The sequence below is a fragment of the Zalophus californianus genome, chromosome 10 (genome assembly GCF_009762305.2).
Source record: "Zalophus californianus isolate mZalCal1 chromosome 10, mZalCal1.pri.v2, whole genome shotgun sequence".
Lineage (NCBI taxonomy): Eukaryota > Metazoa > Chordata > Mammalia > Carnivora > Otariidae > Zalophus > Zalophus californianus.
The window spans coordinates 38,092,734-38,112,720 of record NC_045604.1 but is presented as its reverse complement, the minus strand read 5'-3'; the positions used below and the strand labels follow the sequence as shown (position 1 = coordinate 38,112,720).

General features: G+C 41.9%; 1 long non-coding RNA gene across 2 annotated transcripts in view; it reads left to right on the top strand.

Annotated features, from left to right (window-relative positions):
* Positions 1 to 18,250: 18,250 nt before the first annotated feature.
* Positions 18,251 to 19,987, top strand: part of LOC113933013 — a 38,136-nt gene continuing 36,399 nt past the window's right edge. Inside the window, exon 1 of one of the 2 annotated variants that reach the window (XR_003523208.1) lies at positions 18,251 to 18,362. This is a non-coding gene — a long non-coding RNA (uncharacterized LOC113933013). Of the gene's footprint in view, positions 18,363 to 18,759; positions 18,976 to 19,987 lie in introns of those variants that run through there. The other variant, XR_003523209.1, reaches the window with a different exon arrangement.

Sequence of the window (19,987 nt, the reverse complement as noted above, 5' to 3'; positions counted from 1 at the left end):
CCATTTAAAAAAAAAGCAAACCAGAGCTCAGTTTGAACACTGTTATTCTCTGATTACAATGCCTCACCCCCTTCTTCTGTGTCTGCCCTGCTCTGGGCCCTGGGAGACTGACCTCTCTCTACAGACACGCATACAGTGGAGTCCTGGCCAGGGAAAGAGAGGTCAAAGTTAGGACCACTGTTCCAAGTGTGGTGCTGAGACAGTGGCTGTGTTCCTCCAGGGCCATGGCTCCTGTCAGGTGGCCCCCCTTTCATGGCCCCACCTCTCAACAGGATCCAATAAAATATTCCCTTCCCCCCCATGCCCTTCAGGCCCAGTGTGGTAATGGCTTCCTGCTCTCATCAGTTTCTCGGTACTTCACCATCCCTTGTTGCCAAATCCCTTAATGCAGCCAAAGTCTCAGTTAATAGTCCCTTTATTAAACTCTCCTCAGTTAAATCATGAGTGTGTGCCATCATTTTCCTGCTGGGATCCTGACTAATAAAGAGAAATTAGGTAACAAAATCATGCAGCTAAAAAGGTGGTAAAGGCAGCATTCATACCCAGGTATGTCTAGCTCTGAAGCCCATTTTCATTTTGTTATACATCATGACCTCCACTCTTCCCTCACAAATTGGTTAGGAATGAACCTACCCCATGAACATCCTATAATTTCTTCTAGAACATTCTACAACCCTAGCATTCTTTTTTTAAATAATATTTTTATTTATTTATTTGAGAGAGAGAAGAGAGAGAGAGTAGGAGGGAGAAGGAGACTCCCGCTGAGCAGGGGGCCTGATGTGGGGCTCGATCCCAGGACACTGCGATCATGACCTGAGCCAAAGGCAGCCTCTCAACAGACTGAGCTACCCAGGCGCCCCAACCCTAGTATTCCTTAGCATCTCCCTCCTCTTAGAGAGAAAGATTGGTAGCATGGAAATTGGGCTTGGCCTTCTGTAGCCCCAGACACCCGAATTTGAATCCAGGCTCTGCCACTAGTTATGTGTCTCTGAGCAAATGGCTTGACTTCTCTGAGCCTTTGTCACCTGGTTGTAAAGTGGGGACATGCTACAGCAGGGGGGAAGGAGGAGTAAAGAAATCAAGGTATTTGTATCACGAGCTCAGTAACATTGGTGTTTCCTCCTGGTTCTCCTATGTTTCTAAGTCCCATGGCTATGCCTGAATGAACACCTGACTGAAATCACTCAGTCTCTTTTTTGGTTAGAAACATGTTGCTCGGATGTGGTATATATATACAATGGAATATTATGCAGCCATCAAAAATGAAATCTTGCCATTTGCAAAGATGTGGATGGAACTGGAAGGTGTTATGCTGAGCGAAATAAGTCAATCAGAGAAAGACATGTATCATATGACCTCACTGATATGAGGAATTCTTAATCTCAGGAAAGAAACTGAGGGTTGCTGGAATGGTGGGGGTTGGGAGGGATGGGGTGGCTGGGTGATAGACATTGGGGAGGGTATGTGCTATGGTGAGCTCTGTGAATTGTGTAAGACTGATGAATCACCGACCTGTACCTCTGAAACAAATAATACATCATATGTTAAAAAAAAAAAGATAGTAGGAAGGGAAAAATGAAGGGGGGAAATGGGAGGGGGAGACAAACCATGAGAGACTACGGACTCTGAGAAACAAACTGAGGGTTTTAGAGGGGAGGGAGGTGGGGGGATGTGTTAGCCCAGTGATGGGTATTAAGGAGGGCACGTATTACATGGAGCACTGGGTGTTATACACAAACAATGCATCATGGAATGTATGGTGACTAACATAAAAAAAAAAAGAGAGAAATAGTATTTCGGGAAGACGAATAAAACCCAAAGCTGGTTTTTTGGAAACAACTTACAGAAATAGACAAAACTTGAGTAAAGTGATCAAGAAAAAGGGAAAAAAAAAAACCCTTACAAACAGAAAATAGGAATAAAAAGGGGTTAGAAATAGAATGGAGATGTATTTCTACACAATTTCATGGTGATAAATATGGAAACTTAGAAGAAAAAGATATTTTTTAAGGAAAAACAAAATTTTAGTAATGTATTCAGATGAAACCCGAATAAAGCCTTAGCCATTAAAGAAATTAAATTGGTAACCAAAAGTTCTCCCACATCTGAGGACACCAGGCCCTAATGGTTTCATCAGATCTTCAAAAAAAAAAAAAAAAGATAAATGTCATTTTTAAAATCTGTTTGTAAGAATGGGGGTAAAAGGGAAAAAGACTACATAATTTATTTTTTAAGATACTAAAGCCAGACAAGTACAAGTAAAGTATAACTTAATCTCACCTTTCATGTAGATAAAAAATCTTTAAAAACATACTACGGCCAGACAGGATTTAATCTCAAATTGAAAGCATAATTCAAGACTAGGAAACCTATTAAAGTTAACAGACTAAAAGAGAAAAGTTTTTTAAAAATCTTTTAGTATCATCTTGATAAATGTAGAAAAGATATTTCATAGAACGTAGTATTTATTCACAGTTTTAAAAAAAGTCTTTGCAAACTAGGTATAGAGAGCAATTTTCTTTACCTAAGGCCACATATCTAAATTCTATAGCAAATACTACACTAACTCGTGATATGTTAGAGAAAGCTCCAAAAAGTCAGGAATAACATAAGGATACCAGTTATAAGTCTTTTTTTCAGCATTGTATTGAGGGTCTTCACTGATGCAACAGAAAGGAGAGAGGCAGAGAGGGAAAGGGAGGGACAGAGAGGGATTAGAAAAAGAAAGAAAACTGTTCTTGTTTGCAGAAAAGGTGATTGATTGCCTGCATAAAGAGTTACAGAAAATTCACAGAGAAACTCCTAGAGCTAAAAAATTTTCAGCAAGGATGCTAGATATAATAGTCACACAAAAATCAACAGCATTCCTACACCTTAATAACTAATTAGAAAATTTAACAGAAAAAAAAGAATCCCATTCACGGTAGTAGGGGAAATTATGTGGCACCTCAGGATAAATTTGTTAAAAGATGTGCGAGACTTTATGGAGAAAACTAGGAAAGTTATTATTGAACAATATAAAGACCTAAATACATGGAGAGAAATACCATGTTCATTGATTATTCAATAATGTAAATATGTCAATTTTCTCCATATTGACCAATAGACTTGATGCGATTTTAATTTTAAAAATCTCCAAAATGTGTATGTGATTCTTTTTTTTTTTAAAAAGATTTTATTTATTTATTTGACACAGAGAGAGAGAGAGAGCACAAGCAGGGGGAACGGCAGGCAGAGGGGGAGGGAGAAGCAGGCTCCTTACTGAGCAGGAAGCCCCATGCCGGGCTCGATCCCAGGACCCTGGGATCATGACCTGAGCCGAAGGCAGACACTTAACGACTGAGCCACCCAGGCGCCCTGTGTGTGTGATTCTTAACAAGCTAATTCTAAAATGCATGTGAAAGGGACAAGAAGAATCAAGACAAGTTTGAAGAAGAAGAGGGCAATAAGACTGTGGTGGCATCGGCACAGGAGACAGACATACAGATGAGTGGATCAGAATAAAAGCCCAGAAATAACCTACACACATGAGGGAACTCTATACCTAAGGCTAAGGTGGCAATCACAACACAACGAGGGAGAAAAGAGAAACTAGAGTCCTACTCACACCAACCACAAAGATTAAAGACCTAAATGTGAAAAGCAAATGTTTGGAACTTTTAGAAGAAACCATAGGAAAATAGATTTTACTATCACCAAGTAGGGGAAGATTTTTCCTATAAGACACAAACATACAAACAATAAAATCAGAGGGATATATTTGATTACATTAAGACAAAAAAAAGACATGGTAAACAAAATGGAAAGAAATTATAGAATGGCAGAAAGTATTTACAACGCATAGGACCAAAAAGGGGAAATATTTTAAGGAGGAGAAATTATACAAGCTTAATTCTTTGATTTCAGGACAATAAAACAAGCTATTAATACTAGCAATTAAAATTAAAATAACAAAGTATAAGGACAGAATAAAAATTAAAACAACAATCGAAGTATAGGAGCATGGCACTTAGAAGATAATTAAAATAAGAACACATCATATCCAAAGTTATGAAATGTTATCAAAGTATATTGAAAGATGAAATTACAATCTTTATGTTTTCATTATTTTCAAGGAAGGGAAAAATGAAAGTATTCAACCTAAGGATTTGTAAAAATGATGACAATAAAATTCCGAGAAAGAATAATAAAGGCAAAACCAAAACTACATGAATTAGGATATAGGAAAATTTATAGACTTAATTTAAGAGCTTCTTAAAATAAAATAGACAAACCTTTACAGAAAGTAAAGAAGGGAAATAACCCCTGTGGATAAAAAAATTAGAAGTAAAAAGAGGGATCCAACATCAGAAAAGGAGATACTTTATACATAAGATAATACTTTGTAAAATTTTAAGTTAAATTTGAAAACTCTTTCTTTGGGAAATATATACATTACCAAAATTAGGAATATAAAATCTAAATATACTAATCATAGCTAGAGAAACTAGAAGAGAAAAGAAGGAAAGAACTCTCTCCAGAAAAAAAAAATTGTCTAGGCCTAGAAACTTTAGAGGGAATAATCTTTCAACTCTTAAGGAATGGGTAATTACTATGCTTCAATAATTACTTCCAAACATTGAAAAATAGAAAAAGTGTACCTAATTTACAGAGATAACCCAGATGTCAAAACCCGGAAAAGATGAAAGACAGAAAGAAAGAGAGAAAGAATGAAAGAAAGACAGAAAGAAAGAGAGAAGAAAGAAAGAAAAAAAGAAAGAAAGAAGAAAGAAAGAAAGAAAGAAAGAAAGAATCTAAATTATGAACATAGAGAAGAAAATCTAAACACAGATAACAGAGTATCAAAAGAATAACCCCAGTTATTCTTAGAATAACATAGAATGAAAGGTTTTATGTTCAATATTTGAAAAATCCAACAGAATAATATACTACATCCACCAGTTAAAAAAGAAAATCCAGATGAGATTCTCAATCGATGCAAAAAAAAAAAAATTAAAATCTAACAGCTGGTCTTTATTAAAAAACAATTACAAACTTAAGAACTTTTTAACATACTAAATAGTATTTATTTTAAACACCCAATACTATTCTTAAGAATGAAATACTAAGGCAATATTAATAAAATCAGGAACAAAATAGGGATATAATCTATTGTCATTTTTATTTAATTTTGATCTGAATGTTCTGACCAACTAAATAGCACATATATAAAAATAATATGCATATATAAAAATAAGATGCATAAAATAAAAATTAGTTCTGACCAACTAAATTGTACATATATAAAAATAAGATGCGTAAGTGTTACAAGGGAGAAAACAGTTTTATAATTTTTTGTAGATGATATAATTACACTCCTGGAAGCTCAAAAAAATAATTCAACTAAAAATCTTTAGAAGTAGTATGAGAGTTCAAGAAAACTGCTAAATAAAGAGACACAAAAGCCAGTAGCTTTTCTACACAGAAATTTTCTACATAGCCTTTCTATATAGAAATATTACTCAGAAAATACAATGAAAAATAATCAAATTATAATAGCAAAAAGCAACAATGATGACACTGAAAATCTCTATTAAATGCCCTGGGATAGCTTTCATAAGAAAGTGAAAGATTCATTTAATAAAAACTCCAAAATGTTACTGAGAAATGTAGAGAAAATTTAAATATTAAATTCGTGGCTACAATGCAGGGTTTTTCAAATTCATTTGTGTGCTCAATATACTTTCAATAAAAATCTCAATAAGATTCACTTTAGAATTTGACATTATCATTCAAATGCTTACTGAAAGAATAATTAGGTATGAATGGCAAAGAAAATATTGAGCACGAAAAGGAATGATAACAAAGAGGCCCTGCCAGATATTAAACCATTTTAAAAAGGAAGTATCAATAAAATAGTGTGCAACTGACAAAAGGACAAACATACAAATGTACAAATCAATTTTCCATTATATTTTCTAACAGAGTAGATATTTTGAGACCACGTTATTATACATAACAACTTCATCTATGATGAAGAAAGCATGATAAGTCAGTAGGAATAAAATTATTATTTAATAAACTATGCTGGGCTCATGGATTATTTAGAAAAAAATAAACTTAGAGATTTACTCCAGATCATAATTGAAATAACTTTAGATGGATAAACAGATGTAATTAGATATAAAATACAGAACTATTAAAATAAAACTAAAAGTAGAATCACATAAAAAAATGTTCAAAAACTTAAGTCATCAAGGAGATGCAAACTAAAACTACAATAAGCCACCACTGCACGCCTCAAAAAATGGCTAAAATTGGAAAAGACTGACAGTCTCAGATGTTGGCAAGGATAAGGAGCAGCTGAAACTCTCCTGCGCTGTTGCTGGGAATGTCAAATGGTATAATCACTTTGGGAAAAAGTCTGGCAGTTTCTTATAAATCTCAACGTACATCTATCTATTCCATGACCCAGCAATTCCACCTGAAGGTATTTCCCCAAGAGAAGTAAAAGCATATGTCCACTAGAGGACAGATGCAAGAATGTTCATAATGGCCCCAAACTGGACACAGCCCAGGTGCCCATCGATAGAGAAATGGATAATCAAGTTGTAACATAGACACATAATGAAATATTACTCTTAGCAACAACAACATAAAACTCCTGATACACACCAACACAGATGAATTTTTAAAACATGTTGAGTGAGAGAAACTTTACCCAAAAGAGTTCATCCTGTATGTTTCCGTTTATATGAAGTTCTAAAACAGGCAGATATAATCCATGATGAAAAAATTAAAACCTGTGGCTGTCTCTGAGGTAGAGTTGCGAGTGAAGGACTACTGGAAAGGGATGCTATGGAATGTCTGGGATGATGTTAATTACTCTCTCTCTATATTTTAACAGCTTTATTTAGATATAATTCATATACCATATAGTTCACCCATTTAAAGTGTACAACCCAGTGGTTTCTAATATATTCATATGTCTGTGCAACCATCAGCTTAAAAAAAAACACAACCCATACCATTTGAACTTCTAAATCTTTATAGGTTTATGCATTTGTCATTTGTTGAGATTCAATGAATGGTCCACTTAAGATTTGTGCATTTCACTGTAAATATATAAAATATATAAACTTTATGGTTGCCAGAGGGAAGGTTGGGGGTGGGGATGGGTGAAATAGGTGAAGGGGCTCTGAGTAATGTATGGGACTACTGAATCACTATATTTCACACCTGAAGCACTGTATGTTAACTACACTGGAATTAAAATTAAAAACAATTTTTAAACCCTTTTTATTAGAAAAAATAGGAAATAATTTTCAAACTTCTATATGGAAAAGCTGTTTCTTCAGAAACGAAAATACTGATAGATTTTTTTTTTTTTAAGATTTTATTTGTTTATTTGACAGAGAGAGAGACACAGCGAGAGCAGGAACACAAGCAGGGGGAGTCGGAGAGGGAGAAGCAGGCCTCCCGCCGAGCAGGGAGTGAGCAGGGAGTCCGATGCGGGGCTCGATCCCAGGACCCTGGGATCATGACCTGAGCCGAAGGCAGACGCTTAACGACTGAGCCACCCAGGCAGGCGCCCCAGTACTGATAGATTTGATCACTTTAAATCTAAATGCCTTTGTATGTAAAAATATATAAATATAATCAACATTAAAGTGCAAATATCAAGCCAGAGTATAATTATTATTTAAAAATATTAGACAAGGGAGTCTTTGTATATTTGATATATGTGGAAACATCCTAAGTCATTGCAAGTATTAAGATACCAACCAATATGTGGGCAAAAGTTCTGAACAGGAAATTCATAAATAGGAAATAAAACTTATTAACAAACATGGGGGAAATTTCTTCAGGAGTGACATATATCAAAGGCTCTAGGATTTGTATACCCTGATGTATTTTCCTTCGAGAAATATATTTATTCTCTGTGAGAAGACATATTTAAAGTAAAAAGGAATAGTTATGCACAGAGATTTAAGTACAAGAATGTTTACTGTAGCACTAGTTGTTATAATGACAAATCAGATATTACCCAAATGTTTAACATAGAGTATTAATTAAATACAGTACAAAGATAATAAATTAACTTAGGACTCTTGTATAACCATTAAAAATGATGTTGTAGGAAAATACTTAATGATGTGGGAAGATGTTTACATCTTGAGTTATAAAAAAGAAAAAAAAAATCAAACTTCCTTGATCCTATTGGGCTAACCCATTCCCCTATAACCTTGCTGTGGACACAGAGACATTTAGCTTCTGTTAGCTTTCCCCCTTCCCTTCTTCCCCATTTCCCTTTGGAAGCTGTTTCTGTCTTTCACTTCTGGTAAGGAGGAAATAGACTGGCATTAACATTGGGGAAGAAAACACTTAAAAACAGGAAGGTATGAAATACTGCTTCACTCACTATTTTTTTAATTGGGAAAAGGCATAGGTGTGCATGATTAAAAATCGGAACAGTGGGTGCCTGGGTGGCTCCGTTGGCTAAGCGACTGCCTTCGGCTCGGGTCATGATCCCAGAGTCCCGGGATCGAGTCCCACATCAGGCTCCCTGCTCAGCGGGGAGTCTGCTTCTCCCTCTGACCCTCTTCCCTCTCGTGCTATCTCTCATTCTCTCTCTCTCAAATAAATAAATAAAATCTTTAAAAAAAAGTTGGAACAGTAAAAGACATGCATATGATGCAAAGTCTCTATCGGTCCCAGGTGCCTTGATCAGTTTTCCTTAACCCCTAGGTATATTTTTCAGAAAGACACCTACCATAGCACCAAACAAACAAAACACAAGAAAACAAAGAAAGAGGAAAGAAGGAAGGGAGGAAGGAAGATGGGGGGAGAGAGAAGGATACAGGGAAAGAAGGAAGAGGGGAAGAAATCAAGAAAGGGACAATATGCGGGAAAATCAGAATAAGCTTTTTCTATAGGAGTTTAAAGAGCCAACATTTTTTTAGAATATATGTTAAACATTTGTATCTCAAATGTTCAGCAACCTGTCACTAAATAATACTGTTAAATGAATAGTAACTATTTACAAATATTTATAAAATAAGTAAATCCAGATAAAGAGTGAGGAGCTTTTTTGCTTGAGATGTCTTAGGGAACGGTGATCATGTCATTCAAACCCAAATTAGGGTTCCCAGCCTGACAAGCATCAATGTACCCATGGGGATGAGGGAGTAGGGGCTGTGAAATCAGGATCGCCCTGGACATGCGGCTCTGATATGTAGAGAGCAGCAGAGGTTCAGAACCTTAGGGATGCCCCCAGCCCGGACTTACCCCACGGGAGAGGGAGTCTAGGGTAGGAGCACTGAATGGTGGCCGCTGGGAGCGCACACATTTTCTCTCCTGACATGGTCCTCAGATGTTTGGGATGAAACCACAGAGCCCAATTCTTTTTAACAACCACTTTGTACGGATTAGCCATGAGTAGACTGGTTTACGTTTACTACTTGAAGTAAGCCTGACGATATTATATTAACGAGTGGAGAGAGGACAGATCGGTCGATCCAGTAGTCTACTAAAACACACCTGGGCCTCTCAGTTAAGAGCAGGCTCAAGGTTCTCTGTGGGTGTCTTTCTTTGGGGCGCCCCCCTTTTTTCCTGCAGTGCAAATGTAGAACATTCAAAAGGATGTATACTCAAGGGACAATATTTAATTACTTTTTATTGTTTCATCAAAGACATTCCTAAGTGAACAGGAATATTTTGGGGTGTGATTAAGCTTGGTAGCTTAAAAATAAACAATTTATTTATGAACAGTTTATTTATAAGTGACCTTATGATTAGTTCAGGGCTTTTTCTTTTTATATGTATATTTTTTAACGCTATTGACCACTCACCCATGTGAGTGACTCCTTGTGAGAAGCTTTAAGAAAGTTTACACAAATGAGAAGGAATGCTGGGGAGGAAAGCAAAATGGGAACAAGAAGGGGAGGAAGGAGTTAACTGAGGGACAGAAGGGAGAGGAAAAAGAAGGAGAGAGGCAGAGAAGCCAAAGCAGGAATGGAAAGAACAAGAGAACAGAGTCATCTGATGCAGATGTCATAAAAAGCTATAGCCACACTTGTAAGCCCATATCAAAATTTAGAAATCTGTCCCCACATATAAAATCAAGTGGGTGTTTTTCCCATGGGAAAAAAAAATGGCAGGTAAATTTTTCATAATTTCTCCTTTTCTTTTATACTTTTAAAAACCTGTCCGAGTGTGGAACTGTTCTTTTTAAGGGCTTTTCCAGCCTGAATACTTATCTTTCATCTGCTATCAGAATGCCCAGACACTGAGTCCACTTTATGGTTATTGCACCTGCGCTGATGATTGCAGTTCAAGAATCAGCAGGTGAAATTAAGCCCAATGGTCTGCCGATTTACCTCCAACATATAAGCAAATTAAATTACTGTCATGCTTTTAAATGAGCCTTCTCTAAAAGAGTTTCTGAGTTGAGTGTTCTACTTTCATCTGATTTTAGCAGTGAGTCCCCAAGGAAATGAACAGTTATTTTTCCTTATTAGTGCTAGCGCCTTCAGCAGACTTGTCTCCAAGTATGGCCCCACTTACTGAGCAACCCCCCCCCACTACCCTCCGCTCCCCGGCTTTGGGCAGGGAGAATTAAAGGCAAGAAGACCAACTAACAGAAGAGCAGAGTTCAGGTGTTCAAAGCTTTTATCTCATTCATTAATTCTGCCAGTATTTACAAGCACGTACTATGTGCAGGGTCCAAGTTGGACAGTGGGGCTACAGTGATGGAGAGACGCTATCCTTGCCTTCCCAGAGCCCGAGAGTCTTTCTCCGAGGTGTGCAGAACAAGTGTTATTAATATTCCCATTAAGAGTCAGGGAGGGGCGCCTGGGTGGCTCAAAAAAAGAGTTGGGGAAACAGAGGCAAGGGACAGACACAGCCCTGGAATAGGACTGGAACCTAGCTCTTCTCTCCTGAGGTCTAAACACTTGGCTAATTGTACTCAATGGCTCTCAAACTTTTATGAGTTTGACAAAAGAAGGCATTCGCTGACTCCAACCCTGGACCCCATGGGCTTCCACTCCCCGTCTTTAAAACTGGGGAAATGATTTGTGTCCCTGCTCCTGTATTAGAAGCAGTACATTACTTCACACAACTTTAGACTATTATTTTAATACTGGCAATGCACTGGCTTTAAGAAATAATCTGCTCAAGTCTTTAAATCTATCTTTCCCTAGAGTTGGGGATATAAAAATTAAGACTATAAAAACATTTTTTTTTCACATAAAATGATCAGATCTCTGGCTGTTCAGATAGCGATGCTAGATCTGGATCCCTCCTTGGGGACTTCTGAGTTCACCTGCTTTTCATATCGGAATCCCTCCTAAAGACAGAAGCTTCCGGAGGGAAAGGTGGTTTTTCCTGAGAGCATTTTCTTATTCCTTCGCTCATTTCAGCTGTTCGCAGCAGCTGGTTTCTTCAGTGTGCCTACACCCTGCTGCCTTGTAAACATACTCTCTAATACCGTGCATTACTCATAGTTTGAAAATCACTTTGACTCCTGAAACATAATTATGTTAATGTCAGATGAGTCAGCAGGAGGACGGCATGCTGCACCTCCTGCCAGCCTCTCAACCACAGCACCTGGGGGTTCAAAAAAAAAAAAAAAAGAGAGAGAGAGAAACCCTCTTTTGGTGGGAGGAAAGAAGCTTATACTTATGGCTTAAGACAGGGCTTCCAAGGAGTGGTCAATTTCATGTTCGCTGCAATGTGAAACGGAAAGTCGAAGTCCAATCGCTCACCCTAGGTTAATCCGTTTACGTAAAGAATAAACAGGAATTTGGAGAGTTTCTCTACAAGATCTGTGATTTTCCCGACGAGATAAGTTGAGACAGGTCACTCTGATCAATATACAGTCGTGATTTGTGATTTCCAGGGCTCCCCTAGGAGGTGTTTTCACACCCTTGGAGGTGATGCTGAGTCGGGAGGTGCTGGACTATTACCCTTGCACATCCGTAGGAAAGGGGAGGCCAGACCCTTGCTGGGCTCCCCGCGACCCTAGGCTTTGGCACTGTGCCCACTTGGACAGCACGGCTCTTTAGACAAGAATTTGTAGCCACTTTCTTGGGCTGTTTTCAGCATCATTTACAAGCTCTCCATTGTTTCCCCTCCCCTAGCTGCCGGGAAATGAAGAGGAACCGAGCAGCACAGAGTTGGAAGTTTCTATGGCTGACCACAACCCCTACCTCCTCATGCTCCTAGCCCTGGTCCAACCTGCCAGTAATCTGACTGTGCCCTTCTCAGCTAGCCTTACACCCCATTTGCCCTTCTGAATTCAAGGCATCATCTGAAAAGGCTTCCTGTGTCTCATAATAACCCATGTTTTATAGGTGGGGAAACTGAGGTTCAGAGAAGGCGTGTCCTTACGCAAGGTCGCACATTGAGTGGCAGAGCCAGACACTCGGACCCTAGGCCCTTTCTACTCTGCCAACAACAGAACAGTGAATCCACACTTAGAAGATGAAAGTGTGTCAGGGTTGGAAGGATCCCAAGAACACATTTTTTTTGCAGATAAGACAAGTAACCAAAATCTAAAGAGAGGCAGTGATTTGTCCAAGGTCACACAGCTCAAAGAGTGGCAGAACCAGCTGCCAAACAAGGTCTCCTAACCTTTGGTCCAAGGGCTTTTTCTCTCTAATCTCCTTACTTCCTCACTCTGGACTTACTCCAATTTAGGCATAGGGACAGTCTGCTCGCCCCAGTTAACATGCCTCTTACACAGTGGGCACAAAGCATTCTATTCCCAAAGCACAAGACCCCACAAGAGCCAGAGATGTCCAGGAGGAGAATACACGGCAAGGAAGGGGTTAACCACGTCCTGCAACTTTCCATTATGCTATGACTAATCAATATCCCAGATTAACTACAGCACTGATCGGTGATATCTTCAAACTATGGCTTCATCCAGGCTCGTTTCAAAGGCTGGGAGGACATCATTGCTCAACGGGGTGCTAGCTTGGCCCCACCGTTGTTGTTGTTATGTAACCTGCGAGAGGAAAAATGCCTAATCCAACCTAGAGACTCTGCAGCACCCTAACTCCCCAGGCCTTTTCAACCCCCCCTCCCTGGGACATCTACCTTGGGTGCCACATAGCCCTCATGTACCTGGTGCACAGAAGGCGGCGCCGATCCTAGCCATGGTGGCTATTCCCCCAGCTGAAGACTTCCTCACCACACACTTTTCTCCTATGACATTTTCCCTGCTTGGCCCCAAAGACAAAGAAAAGTCAAAACTCACATTTTTGGGGTGAGATGCCGAAAATTCTGAGGAAACTGTGGAGCATCCTATTTAGAGGAGGATTTCTCCTCTTGTTATGTCTTTCCAGCTGGTTCTGTCTAATTTATCCTGGAGGTACGGTTGGTCGAAAAAGCTGACCCCGCCCCTGCCCCCCAAAGCAATCAACAGCTGTTACTATATTGAGTGGCAATATGATGTCATATCATAGGTGACTAACTCACTGAGGCTTCCCTGCGAGCCATCATCTAAATATGACAGCCTTCCATCACCCTGACCTTTTCACGGGAGAAAGCTGAGTGAGGGGCTTGATGCTGCCTCCCAGGGCTCAAGTTCATGGCTGACCTTCTGTGGCCAGCATTTCTGATTGAGCATGTGAGAACACACATGCCCACCCCCACACACAGATTCCCTTCCTAGTAGAAGGTCACTTTCATACAGACAGCTTTCTTCCAATGGCCTGACTTTGAAATTGGTATGTTTAATAATCACAGATAGTAGAGAAGAGTTGGGGGTGCTGTATATATTTACCCTGGTGTATATCCAAGGTACTGGGTTAGATACCTTACATAAAGTTTTTAATGCAATACTCAAAATGCTCTGAGGACGGCATTACAGTCCTGTGGAGTTATAGAAACTGAGATCAGGATGGTTAAGTAACTTGCCCAAAGTTACAGAGCTGGTCGTGGTGGGGTTCAGATTCCAGTCCAAGTCTCTGACTCCACAGTGGACCAAATTCCTACATACAGAAAGGTGTAACCACTGCACCTGGATTTTTTTTTTTAAATAGACTTCATTTTGTAAAGCAGTTATAGGTTCACAGAAAAATTGAGCAGAAACTATAGAGATTTCCCATAGACCCCGTGCTCCCACTATCAACATTGCCCACCAGGGTGGTGCATCTGTTATAACTAATAAACCTACATTGACACATCATCATCACCCAAAGTCCATAGTTTACAATATGGTTCACTCTTGGTATTGAGCATCCTATGGGTATGGATTAATGCATAATGACATGGATCCATCATTACAATATCATGCAGACTATTTTCACTGCCCTAAAATTCCTCTGTGTTCTGCCTATTCATCCCTCCCCCCCCAAACCCCGATAACCATTGATCTTTTTATTGTCTCCATAGTTTTGCCTTTTCCAGAATGTCACATAGTTGGAATCATACAGTATGTGGCCTTTTCTGGTTGGTTTGCTTCACTTAGTAACATGCATTTAAGTTTCCTCCATGTCTTTTTGTAGCTCGATGGCTCAATTCTTTTTAGCACTGAATAATATTCTGCTGTCTCTGTGTACCACAGTTTATTTGTCCATTCACCTACTGAACCCCTGGCTTTGAAAACTTTATTCCAGTGTGGTTCACCAGTCTTCCTCTCTTGTACCCCATCCCCACCTCCTCTCTCTTGCTACCCACACAGCCCCTGCCGGGATTGGGGTGTGTGGGGGGTGGACCTTTGGCATCGCTTGGCTATGAACCATTTCAGCAGCCTGGGAACCCAGCTATTCCTCCAGGACGAGCTCTGGGGCCGATCTGAGGAGAGCTCTCACATGCACACGTACCATAAAATCAGAACGTTCCCTTTCCCCTCCATGCCAAGTATACTCATGTTTGCTCTCCAGCCCCCAATATGGTCATTCCTAGTATGTCCCACCACCTACCACATGGGTTTCTCTTTTCTTATTCCATCTGTTCATCCATCCGCCCAACAAGTATTTATTGAGCACCTACTAAATGTTGGTCCTAGATGGCAAGTCCACAGAGGACATTGAATGTACTTACCTTAGTTTGCAAGAAAGAGGAGTTACACGCACCACAGGGCCCCACTCCATTGAGAAATACTATTTGATGGGGGTGTGTGTATGGAAATAAATAGGACTGAAAATAGGCCTGTGAGACCATCTGAATGAATTATCATCATCAAATTATAATATAATTATATCATATATAAAATTGTATGTTAATTATTAAATTATTATTATTGTTGCTATTTTTAAAAAAAGCTCTGATACAGCACTTTCTGGTTTTTAGGACTTAAGTGCTTTTACATAAATGGTAACCCTACTCGTTGCCTGAAAAGGGTGTACAGGCTGAAATAGAAATAGATTAAAGAAAATTTCAAATAAATTCCTGGGGGGCAGATATATAACAAGTTATTAAAGTGGAGTTAGGAATAACTAGGGTGCATTCCTAACCAGTGAGAATGAGGTCATGAAGGGTAAGTGCCATAATCCAGTCCAAGCCATTCTAGTGGCCCCATCAGGGGCAGGTGCTCAAGTGGGAAAGAGTTCCGGGCTGACCCCACGGGCCATTGCTAAGCAGTTACTATGGACCTGGATTCACCCAGGGACCTCTGAGCTTCCACTATGCTGGGAGCGGGCTGAATGGCTTCTCCCCAGTCCTTCTACTCTGCTAGGGGAGCAGCCATATGTAATGTCTCACATCTCTCTCCCAACAAAAGCAACGCTTTGCTCTGTGTCATCCAGTGAGTCACCAGCACGGGTGGGAACAGACCCAGGATTCCTGCTCCTTTCTTTGCTGGGGCTGTTTTCTGGAGATGACAATCCTCCCACATGAGCAGCCAGTTACATTTATGGTTCTTAATAACATTTAATGGGGCTTATGGGATAGGAAAATAATGGGAAGTGAAGGCTGGGAGATAAAAAAAATCAAAATCTGAAATGACACACCAGATCCTGATTACTGAAGGTTTAAAACTGACAATCCAACTCAGCATGTCCTTCCATTGGGAAATGGTTCCTAGGGCTGAGGAGGAATCACCCCCTTACCCGACTCGAGGTTGCATGGGAGAGAGAAGGAAAGGGGAGAAGGGAATGGCCAGGGGTCTCTGCAACTGTGTTCTTGGATTCGCCCCTATGATTTCATCTCTATATTTACTTCATGTCACCGTTTGTTTTCCGTTTCAGCACGTATGTGACATGTCACAGTTTATCATGCACATTTAACGCCCATTGTCCCACCAAGGTCTTGTCACAGAGCTGTGATCCGTAGAAAGAGCAGTGGGTACAAGGTCAGTTGACTTGGATTCTCTACCTAACAGGCCATGTGAGTCCAAGTAGGTCACCCAACCTGGACCTTAGTTCCCTTAGAGAACAGGGCTAGACTGGTTGGCCTGAAGGTACCCTACTGCTCTAAACTGCCATGTCTGTGGGTCCAGCCCCACAGAGAAAGCTGCTGCCCCCATAATCCCCCACCCCCAACTGGCTGAGGCTGCCCATGGTTTTCCCCATCTCCTCCTGAGGCTTTGCTGGAAGCACACAGGACACATTCGGTCACAGGCTCCAGAACACCTGGCAGAGTAGAAAGAGCAGTGGACAGGGATTGATCCGTCAGTATGACACAGAGGACAGGAGCAGGGGACACACAGAGGAGAGCTCTGTGGTGGCTGGAGACTGGGTCCAGGGGAAGAGGGGTCAATTTTCAACATCTCTGAGGGGTGAGCTGCAGGGAAGAAGGTGCTTCCGCTAGACCTGGCCCATGTACTCTGAGGAGGTGGGAGTGACACTCAGCCAAGGACCAGTAATGACTGTCAGAAGAGAAGAGTGACAACAGCTCACCTACAGAGGCACCCGCATTTTGCTCAAAGCTTTGAGAAGCTGTTGATGACTCTAATTTGTTTTTGGCACAAACATGCTGTTCCAACGGGAAATTTTCTGTTGCTTTATGGGGAGGGGATTATGGGAGGAGAAACAAGGTATTTCTTCTGCACTTGCGTGGGGCTGCCCGCTGGTGCTCAGTGAGGACACTGTAAGCAGGATGGTCTCTCTAGTCTCAGGAGAGGAATCACAGAGTCCAGGGCAGGCCTGGTAGGGCTGGGACTAGAGTGAGGAGGGTGAGGCGCCTTGGGTGCAAACCTCAAAGAGGCACTCGCTCTCAGGGTCCTGCAAGTGCAGGATGGGCACCTCCTCACTTGCCTTAGCCTTGTGCAGGCCCCAGGGCCTGGCCTCCTCTGGGCATCTTCTAGCATGCAGTGGTTACTTGTTCAGAGGCACTCGGCTTGTGTTATAAGGGGAAAACTGGTTCTAGGGGACTCAACATACAAAATAAGGCATATTTCACAGCCCACCACAGTCCCCAAAAACATGGACTTGGGCGTCCAACTGACCTGGGAATGGTTTCCAGCTTGCCATTCTTTAGCTGTGTCACCTAGGGAAACATACGTAATCTTGCTGTGCCTCAGTGTCCTTCCTCATCAGTATTAAAATAGGGACAATAACACCTACCTCAGAGAGGAGGTATGAGGATTAAAGGAGGGGGACAAGGAGGGTAATGAAAATACATGCCTCATGGTAAACCTCAGCGAGGCAAACCTCCCTGTGAGGCTGCGATAGCGTTCCATGACCAAGTGTCGGACAGGGCTCTTGTCCTGAAAGCTTCCACAGGCAACATTAGCATCCGAGGACGGTTTGGAGACCAGTTCACCAATGTCACACCCAGAGTTCAGTAACTTGTTACAGCCTGCATGACTAATAACAGTTTGGACACAGTCAAAAACAGTGATAAATGGGACAAGCTGGCCCAAATTGATGGATTACATGAACATTCAAACCACAGCTTTTCCCTACCAACAGACGTATAAACATATGAGGAGGGCTTATAAGTGAAGGGGTAGGGAGTCAAGGGCCAGGAAAACTCTCTGACTTTTGGGTCAAGATCGGATTCTGGTTAATCAAGGAGGGCTTCCAGGAGGAGGTTCTGGGGCATTCAGCAGCCTCCAATGAGGCTCAATTGCTCTCCTTTCTTTCATCACCATCTCAACGGTCAACACATCTCAGGACAAAGGATTGAAGATGGGCTCTGACCCCACGGTTGGCTGACTGCAGTCACCTCTCCAGACCTTTCACGATCCGACGCCTGGTCCCTTTAAGGCATCGAAACTCAGTGAACGTTCTACGGGTGGCCTCGCGGCCTTCGCGAGGCGCGCTGACGTCACCCTTCGGGGAAACGGCTGACGTCAGCGCGTCCTCGGCGAATGGGGGCGGGGCCGTGACTCACCCGAACCGCGCCCCCCGCCCGCGGTTGAGCGCACGTGAGCGCGCGCCGCGCTACTTTCTAAGTTTAGCTCTGCGGCTTCGGTGGGGTCGGGCGAGGTAAAGGCGGCCGAGGGGACCAGGCGGGCTGGGGGTGCGGCTGTCCCCGTCCCTGCTCGCCGACCGTTGGCGGCCCTCCTGGAGGACGAGGGCCCGGCCGGAGGGTGGAGCGCGGGCGCCTCCCGACGCAGCGCCTCAAAGGTCGCGTGCAAGCCCGGCCCCGTGTTCGCCCTGCCCCCGAGTAGGCGCTCAGTAAACGAGCCAAAGTTCCCTTCTGCTCAGCGACTCGGGACTTCCCGGAGAGTCCAGGGTTCTGGAAAGTTCCCCGGTGGATGGGGTCTGGTGTGGGCTGAAGTCCGAACAGGCGCGGGGCCCGAGGCCGTCGGGGCCCAGCCCTCGGTGTCCACGTGGGGTCGTCACTCAGCGTTTCCGAATTCGTGGCGGGGGGGGGGCCCGGGTGTGGCCGGTGTCACCATCAGCGCTTGTTGGGGGGCCTCCCGGGACCCCCCACTTCCGAATTGGGCGTGGCAGTGAGAGGGACTGTTCCCTACGTGACGGGAGGGGCGGTGGTCGTTCTAGGCTCAGCCCAGGCTTAGGGGTCTGAAGGTCACCTGATGAGCCGATGCCACAAAACCCCAGGCTCTCCATCCCGAGCCCACCCCCCCTTACCAAGGTGACCTTCTAGGAAACAAAAAAGAAAGTAGCGCCAGGCACCTTGTGAAATAGACACTCCCCCGTTCTTTTGTTGGGGGAGGGAAAAGTTCTGGAAAGAAGCGCTGTCAGCGTAAAGTGAACTGAGATTTTGACTTTACGGAGTGGTCGGCCATGTTACGGTGACCTGTATTCTGTTGTTGGTGTGGCATCCTCGGGTTTTCACAGGGTTTGTCTCCGTAGGCAGCTTATAAAACAATGTTCATGAAGCTTTTGGCCTTGCTAGATGAAGGGTGTTGGATATTACAGAAGAGTAAAATATGATAAAGTGGGAAGTGTCAAATGGTAATAAGGGAACGTTAACTGTTGGGCCGTTAAAATTTTACATTTCAAGTTTTCGAAGGCTGTAACCTTGAGTTTTTCATGTGTTCTTTTCTTAGAAGTGGTGGAAAGTTAGTTGTGGAATAAAGATAGCTTTGCAGATCATGACCTGAATGAATGACAGAAACCCCTAAATCCAAATGTGTAATTTTCATTTGTTTTCCAAAAATAACCACATTAGCCTTTGTAAATTGGAGATTTTCCGATATAAATATGGAAACTGCAAGTGTTTAGGGCTTTATTTCTCATTCAGTGTCCATCTTAACACAGTTAAAAGGAGGGACAGTTTAGGATCTAACAAATACGTCCAGAAGTAGGCATACTGTTTTATATTGTTCGTATAGCAACAGAAGTCTCTTTGTCCTAATACCGTACAGTTGCTACCACATTTTCCTCAATGTAATGCCTATTTTGGGAGGGACTTAAATGGAGCAGGTGTGAATGATGATGAATCATGTTCTCAAACTGAGCTAATTTCCCTTTGTGTAGGTTATTGTTCTGTGTGTATGTAATGTATAAGAACCTTAACATAAACGTTCTCACGTTCAGAAATTAAGTTTTTTTAGTCCGGAAATTGAGTTTTTGCTTTTAAAAATACCCTTGGAACGGACCACCTGCATCCTGTAGGAAGCCTGTTAGCATTTCTGTAAAGT